The 8,414-nt window shown below is 42.3% G+C and overlaps 1 protein-coding gene and 1 long non-coding RNA gene across 7 annotated transcripts in view; one reads left to right on the forward strand and one right to left on the reverse strand.

The window, feature by feature from the left end:
• The window catches only part of LOC102489870 (uncharacterized), a 28,783-nt gene extending 20,605 nt beyond the window's left edge, over positions 1-8,178 (reverse strand). For all 3 annotated transcript variants that reach the window (XR_334440.3, XR_334437.3, XR_334438.2), the window contains exons 1-2: positions 8,106-8,178; positions 5,467-5,614 (exon numbers count right to left, since the gene is read on the reverse strand). This is a non-coding gene — a long non-coding RNA (uncharacterized LOC102489870). The remainder of the gene's footprint in view (positions 1-5,466; positions 5,615-8,105) is intronic.
• The window catches only part of PCGF5 (polycomb group ring finger 5), an 84,348-nt gene that overhangs the window by 15,300 nt on the left and 60,634 nt on the right, over positions 1-8,414 (forward strand). For 3 of the 4 annotated variants that reach the window (XR_003549284.1, XM_006147632.3, XM_006147634.3), the window contains exon 2: positions 2,709-2,779. The exons of the other annotated variant lie outside the window; for it this stretch is intronic. The gene's annotated coding sequence lies outside the window, so the exon portion shown is untranslated. The remainder of the gene's footprint in view (positions 1-2,708; positions 2,780-8,414) is intronic. 4 annotated transcript variants of the gene reach the window in all.

The raw sequence follows: 8,414 nt of genomic DNA on the forward strand, positions 1-8,414 counted from the left end.
TGCCCTAGGACGTAAAGCCAGTAGAGATTGTGCCAGAATTTGAACATGGGCAGAATAACTTGAAAGTCTGACTATATTTATTGGCTAGTTCATTAGTTCATTTATTCGTTCAACAAATACTTAATGAGAACCTATTAAGTTTTAGACTCAGAGTTTTACTGTTGACTGGTGATTCTCTTTGCCTTTTATTTTTTTTGAGGAAGATCACTGAGGCCAGCAGGTGGCATGGAGGTTAAGATGCTAGATCCCACACTGGCTGGCTGCACAGTTGAGTCCTACGCACAGCGGCATGAAATTTATGCCGGGCATGTGTGTGTGTGCCCCAAATCACGAGGAAACTGAAAGAAGGGATGGTGGCATGGATATCCCCCTCTGGGGAGTGGTTTATCACTGTCCTTCTCTCTCTCTCTTTCTGTGTCTCTGTAGTGAGCACATGTGCCCTATAGCAAAATACACACACACACAAGACGATTTCAAAAAGGTTTGCAGTAACCCCTAATCTAGAATGATGTACATTTGCATTTGATTATTATTTTATTTCTGTCTTCAAGTTTCTTGTCCATTTATGATCCTCAGGGACACATCACAGATGACAAAAGCCTTGTCTCTATAGGGCTTACGTGCTAGTAACCACTTTTCTGTAGAGCCTTCTTATTCTTATATGCCATTTAAGATGCTTTGATGTTTGTGCTTCTTTCCAACTTCTTATCAAAAAGCTATCAAAAGTTTGATAACCGGAAGGACATTTTCTAGTTGGCTAAAAACAAATGAGAACATTTAAGACAGCTGCAGTTTCTATCAAGGACACATTATCACAGCTTCTGAGACTATTGTTACAGTTGATCATGCTGAAGGTAAAGGATTAAGATTTTTTAAGATATAGTTAATGCGTCTCTGCTTTAATTTAGGCAAATGTTCTCTTAGGTTTTATGCAAACCTAGGCAAAAATGAATCCGTATCCTAGTCATGGTTTGGATAGTTGGAAGCAGGATGAATACACTATTCTACCTTTTATTTTCAAGAGGGTTTTCATTCTTATTTTTTGTTGCTGTTGTTTTGTTTTGGTGCAAGATAGGTTTATGAAGTAGGAGAGAGAAGTCGTCCATCTTCTCTTTCAGCCGCATTTTCCTCCTTCCTGCTAGCTCTCAGCATCCTGGCCAGCGACGGTCCCGTTACTACACATTGCTGAAGTGTTAACTCATAACTAAAGCCTCGTGTCTTTCTTTGGCCCATCTTTCTTCCTTTGGACTGAGCGCTCTGCCAATCCTGGCCCAGCTGGGAAAGATCGCTCAAGGGATGGCTCATAAGGGCTTAATTATGACCCTGCCTGGAGAGTTTGCATTTTAATAGAAAACATTTCTGCTTTCCCCTCATTTGAGAAAACTAAATAAAGCCCTAACATGTCATTTCTGCCATGTCGAACTAACCCAATTATTAAAAATTTTACAAGAACTGATGTCTTGGTACAATTTTGAATTATTCCATGAAATATTTAGGTTTTCCCATCTTGTCCTTAAAATCGAGTGTGATAAATACTGAGTTCAGAGGAGGAGTACTTTCTGATCTTTGTAGTCTTACTTCACGCATATTGTTCCAGGCCCTGCCTGGAGTGTCTCATTCACTCTACAAACATTCTTTGACTATATTTTAGTAAGCAGGACATTTGCTGGTGGTGGAGCTTTGCCAGTCACTGTTCAACTGCTGCTGAACACAAAATGACTGTTGATACCTTACTTTTTTTTTTTTTACACTGTTTTATAGTTGATCATTTTATAGTTGATCACCTATCATCATCATCTTCTACATGTTCATTATAAGAACACACAAATACATGAGGAAAATCTTCCCTGTAGCCCAGTGATTAAGATGATAATATTCTCAAGTTTCCTAGGAAGAACATGAAGCAGAGAGAAGTATGACGACTTGCCCTCAGCAAAAGCCAAGTTCTCTTGATCCTGGGTGTCCTTGGTTCTAAACCACAGCTCTCTGCAAAAGCAGGACTTTTCCTCCAACTCACTTGTCCCATTTCCTCTAGTATTTGATTGTTTGTATCACGAAAGTTGCACTGCATTCTCCAGTGTAGAACGAGCCACATTCATATTTGATTTTAGGTTCTGCATTTAAGTTACTTGGCCATGTATGAGCACAGGAACTTAGTCTGGCCTCCCAGAATAACAGTTGTAGTTCTGTAAAGATGTTTTAAGATCTCATGGCCCAGGGACTGGCGGGTGGCATGGTGGTTAAGGCACTGGACTCTCACATGGCCAACGGCAATTCAAGTCCTAGACCTGGTGGCTTGCTTTCTCCCTTTCTCTCTCTCTCTCTCTCTCTCTCTCTCTCTCTCTCTCTCTAACTCTGGTCAATTAAAAACATAATAAATAAAAATTTTAAAAATAGATATCATGGCCCCGATCATTGGTATTGATTCAGTTTCCCCTTGTAGTTTGTACTGATTTTAGTTTTATTCTCTGTATCTGCTGCCAGCCAGCTATTGATACCACAATAAATTAAAACACCTCTTATAGTTTCTTCAGCCTCCCAAAGGAGGAAAACAATTGTTAGTCCCTTTCTTTAGTATAATGCATTTAAATCACCTTAAAATATCTATCTAGTTTCATAGTCTTTTTCAGACTAATTTTGTCCCTATACCTCAGGACATTTTTCTGTATTCATTTTTAGTATATTGACTGAATTTCTCTTTTTTCCAGCTTCTCCATTGATCATTCATATCCATAGCTTTTGGAATTGTGCCTTATTGTCTTTGTAAGTGACAGAGTAGGTAAGTAGGAGTGTTTTTATTTTTGTTTGCTTTTTACTTTTGCTATAGGGTGCATGCACTCACCAGAAAAAGACAGAGAAAGAGAGGGAAAGGGGGAAAGAGAAAGAGAGAGAGAGAGAGAGAGAGAGAAACTGCCTCCCTTCTTCCCAGAGGAGATAGCCCTACACAATCCTGTCTCCTCTCAGTATTTGGGGCACGCTCGTACACACACCCTGCATGATTTTCAAGCTGCTGGGTCCGGAACACAAACCTCCCAGTGCGCTCTGAGGGGTCCAGCACCTTAACTTCAATGCCACCTGCTGGCCCAGGTGGAAGTACTTTCTTACCCACCATAGCGCTGCTTCAAATGTCATTTCACCATTTAACACATTATTAATTAGAAACTGTTTCTTGTGAATAACTCTCTACTCCGTGGTGTGATTTTAATTAATAGTCCTGGGGGGCAAATAGTATGTCTTAACACCTTCTTTGTAAAGATCCCTCCAAACACACACACACACACTTCAAAAACAGAGTACATGAAGTCTGTCTTAGAATGTGTGCAATTATTCAGAGTGTTTCAATAAGTAATTATTTGAATGCTTAATGTGTGCTTTATATCCTGCAAGGAATGCACAAATGGCAGACCCACTGACTTTACACTGTAGCAGGAGGTGTAGACCAGGAAAGCAGATCTTCCAGGACCGTGCAGTCTGTGATTTGAGAACTAGCAGGCGTTGTTATGTGTGTATGTGGTCTGTGTGTGTAGAATAGACTCCTTAGCAATTTGATGGTATCCAGGAAGGTAGCCTTTGACGTCAGCTGATAATTAAAGGATACATAGAGGGGAAGAGTACAGGGAAGGAAATTAGGGAGAAAAAATAGAGAGGCGAGACATTCGTGGGACACACGTGGCTTATTACCTGTTGATGAAGAGGTGTATAGTGTTTTCAACTGGACTGGTCTGAGGTATATTTCATGTTGGGTAAATTGTCTTTACAAGACAAATGATGTATAGCGATCAAATGTATAAAAAAATTAAAAGATAAATCAGAGTTGGTCAGATTTTGCGGGAGTTGGGAAGGTGAGGGGATTCGGACAGGGTCTCCATTTGGAGAAAGACCCCTGTATCCATCAGTGGCTCGAGAGTGAAGAGCTCCATTATGACTGGAGCACGTAGTTCAAGCACAGACGTGACAGGATCTGCATGGCTTTATGGCTTGGGCTTTATCCGGGAACATGGATTTTTATTTTAGGGAGCAGCAGGATCACACTGGTACTTAGAAAGAACCATCTGCCTGTGCTATGGAGGATGCGTTGGCTGCGAAAAGCCATGGGGAAGCTTCTGAAGAGTTTTTTGAGTAATGGATAGTGATGATAGTGAACTGAACAGGGTAGGTTAAGTGGAGGGTTTCAAGAGACATTTAGCAGAGAGAGTCCTTGAGGATATTGGATTGTGGGGGAGGGTGCAGTAAAAGCAGAAAGAGGCAAGACTCAAGACGATTGGAGTCCTTTAGTTCTCTGTTCCCCTCCCAGTCCCCCACCACTGATGGTGAACCATCAGATTTTAAGGTATAATATTCATGGTCATAAAATAAGTACATTCGGGTGTGGTAGGACACTCATGTTAGATTTTCATATATTCTGTCATCTCTCTAGGAAGGCTTTTAGATTACAGAGAATAGTTTCGATGTTAAAGATATTCTGTGTTAAAGGATCTTCTGTAGTATAAATTATTTTATGGGCACATAAATGTATAGTAATGGAAAGGGTCATTTAATATTTCAGAGAAACATAAATACATAACCCTGTTTTAAAAATGAATTACGCCATTAAAAATCAGTTCATTGATGATGTATTTATCAGGCCAGAAAGGAAGGTAAACTTTTTTGTTTTTGTTCTTTTGTAATTTGCTGGTGGGTATGTGTGCTCAGCAGAGACAGAGAGAAAATGAGACAGCACCTTCCTTGGGGAATGGCCACACTGCAATCTCTTCTCCATTCTCTTCACATTTTGAACACACAGGCACATTTACGCTTTGCAGGGCCCAGAACTCAAAGCACACAGTTGTCCATGTGGGATCCAGACCCCCAACCACCATGCCAACTGCTAGCCCAGGAACATGAACTTTTTAGCATGGAGTTACCTCTCCAGGGCGCCATGCAGTGGCACAGTGGTCACACAACCCTGTGAGGCTGGCCCACATGGAAAGGTTCCAGGATCACGTCCACGAACATGCCAGGTCCACATGTGCAAGATACAGGGCTGGCTAAATCTGGAGGTGGATTGTGACATGAAGACCATGTTAAGGGCGCCTGTCTCTCTCTATCTCTCTCTATCTTACCTCTCTCTTTCTCCGGATCTTAAAAAAAAAAAAAAGAAAGAAAGAATTATTACCCATCCATTGTCCGGCCTTCGCTGCAATAAAAATCTAGACATAAAAATAGTAATGAAAACATTTGTTAGATATATAGATAGCTGCAAGTACTTCCAAAGCTTATCGAGGACCATTTGTGATTTCCTGGAAGAGTCCAGGCGGATAACCGAATGAAGGAAGTTACCGGTTTGGGTTTGTGCTTCTTCCCTAGGAGTTACCAAGGGCCAGTTTGCTCTTAAGTGCTTTCGAGGCAGTTACCTCGCCTCTTTCCTGCCTTTTCATCTATTCTTCCCTCACTCTAATTTTATTTCATTGTAATTCTGTTTCTTACCAGACCTCCCTTAAGTTCATGGCCTGGAGAAGTGCTCTGCGGAGGCCGTCAGTACCGCTGAACCGGCAACTTTGCTTTGGTCTTAGTTCTATCAAAGTCCCCTGTGTGATTATGAGCATGCCACTCCTCGGAATCTCGGTTTCCACCTCTGTAAAGTGAGAAGAAGTAGATTATTGATAAGGGGACACCAAGCTATGATTCTTTTACCCTGCCTTTTCTTTTCCCTGGTCCTGTATATCCAGTTCAGGCTTTGGTTTACTTAAGGGTCCCACTGGTACTGGGATTCCTTGTCATGGCCATCCTCATATATTGAGGCCTGTGTGGTTTGTCCCCTGCCCCCAGTAGCAGAAGGAAGGGACTAAAGGGTCATACCTGGAAAGTAGCCCCAGGAGAGGAGAGACAACCAGCAGCTGAAAGTCCCACGTTGAAATATTTGGAATCTTTTTTTTCTTTTTCTTTTTTTTTTTTTTGTGGAGAGGTTTTTGCCATAGAGCATGTGCCCTCGCCAGACAGACCGAGAGAGACAGAGAAATAGAAAGCCAGCAATCACCCCCCAGGGGGGATGGCCACGCCACAATCCCTTCTCCTCCATTCTCCTCTCGGGATCTTGGGCACGCACGCACACGCACCTGGCGTGAGTTTTAAGCCACCAGGTCCGGGATGCGAACCACGGTCCACTACATGGGAGTCCAGTGACATAGCCATTACGCTAACTGCTGGTCCTGAAATACTTGGAATCTTAATACACACATCACTCAGGAAAGTGGCCCTTTGGTAGTGTTCTCTCTTGCCATGACATATTTTTTTTTTTATCAGACAAATTTTGTAGCTTATTTCATTAGTTTTTCTCCTGCATGTGCATTTTTTTTCCCTCAGCTGGGAGAGGGGGATGGTGGTTGAAGAGGGCAGAAGAGAAACCACAGAACATTTCATTACAAACCATGCTACTTCCAGGAACACAGAACAGAGATCACTTTTCAAAGGTTGCAAGCCCCCACCCCAAGTCCATTTTGGCAGCCCCCTCCACATCTACCATCAGGCACTGCTCTGCAGTTGGGGACCTCCCTCCAGTGCTAACATGTGTTCTCCCAATAGCCATCCTCAAGCTTTTGCTCAGGAAATGCTATTTACACACACTTATCGCTCCCTAGTCTCAACTCTTGGGCTTCATTAAATGTTACTCTTCAAGAACTGTGAGTTCGGAAATAAGAAAATGCCAACTCATTTTGTATACATTATAGTGTATATACTAATACCTTCCATTGCATACTTTAAATACAGCAGAAACAGGCCAACCTCACATGTTGATCTGTTAGCCTTTAAGATAAAGGATGGGAAGCAGAATCCTCTGCTGTGCCGTCATTTGGCCTGACTTGTGTCTGTGCTCTTTGTGACTGCTGTCACTTAATGAAGTTGACCCCAACGTGGAAATTGGTATATGTAGTTTTGCAAGAGAGTTATTAAAAGGACTACTAAAATGTGGTTATTTAGGACCAGCAGTTGGTATAATGGCTATGTCACTGGATTCCCATGTAGTAAACTGTGGTTCAAATCCCAGACCCGGTGGCTTAAACACATGCTGGGCGCGTGTGGTGTGCATGCCCAAGATCCCAAGAGGAGAGTGGAGAAGAAGGGATTGCGGCGTGGCCATCCACCCTGGGGGGTGATTTCTCACTTTCTGTCTCTCTGTCTCTGTCTGTCTGGCGAACACACATGCCCTATAGCAAAAACCTCCACCCCCCAAAAAATGTGGTTATTTAAAACTTTCAGAAAAATGTATTGTTCATGCTATTGATTTATTTAAAACTTTCAGAAAAATGTATTGTTCCTGCTATTGATATAATTAAAAATGGCCATTTTTTAAAAAACTTACATCTACATAATTTTAATTATTTTAATTATTTTTAAAACGGCCTTGGTCTACCTTGGTGCATTTTAAATTTAAAATGATCTCTAAACACCTCTGCAACTGCCAGACCAGGGGTCTTTGGGTTTGTTGGTTTGCCACGAGAGTCACTTCCACGATGGATCGCTCTAGTAAGAAGGTGGTTGCTGTCAGTTGGTGTTAAGGCAGCTTCACCTCCCCATTTCTGTCAATTTTTAGTCATCACTGCTCTTCTACAAAAGTGAAGATATCATTGCAATTTCCTTTTCCCTGATCTGATGGGTAAGGTTTAAAGTTGCAGCTTGCTGGTTCCCTTTGAGTTATTTAACTTTGTTTCACCAGTGAAGGCTCACTGATCCTAAGCTTACTGGATTGCAATTTTCTAGGAAGCAAAAGACCAGGTCTAATTATCTTTAGCAAACTGTGGTCATAGAGTTTGTGGAATGTAGAATAGAATTTAATGACTTTGAGGGGTCCTTTAATGCACACTTTTGAATGAATTTTTTTGCAATGAATGTTCTCTTGTATTAGATCTCGAAGTCTACTAGAAAGAGTATTAGGGATTTTTGGTTTTGAACTAACCTCCCTACACACATACACATCCCAAACCGTTCCCATCCACTTAGAGTTACCAAGGAAGATCAATATCTCTGATCAGTATCACATCCTTCAGGAACTAGTTTGTTAGTAATTTTCAAATCAGGTGCAGATCCAGAGATGACCTGGCCCCCACTGTGGCCCAGGTGGGACTGACCTGGAAGCAACGCAAACGAAGAGACAGTTTCACAATGTGACTCAGTGTCAGCAATGACCGTTAATTTTAAACCAAAAAAAAAAAAAAAAAAAAAGTCACCAGTCATTGTTATGATGAAAACAGCCGGGAGGGGAGTGGTGGTGAGGATAAGAAGAACCGAGATAACATTTGGTCAGAGCTACGTGTCGCCCAGGAGCCCTGGCGGCAGGACGGGCTGGGCGGCCCGCACCTGCGAGGAGCTCGGGCAGGCGGGCGTGGCCTGAGGGCGTGGCGGCGGGGGCGGGTCTGGGGCGTGGCCGGGCGGCGGGG

This window comes from Tupaia chinensis, unplaced genomic scaffold (genome assembly GCF_000334495.1).
Source record: "Tupaia chinensis unplaced genomic scaffold, TupChi_1.0 Scaffold000217_1, whole genome shotgun sequence".
In the NCBI taxonomy this organism is placed as follows: Eukaryota; Metazoa; Chordata; class Mammalia; order Scandentia; family Tupaiidae; genus Tupaia; species Tupaia belangeri.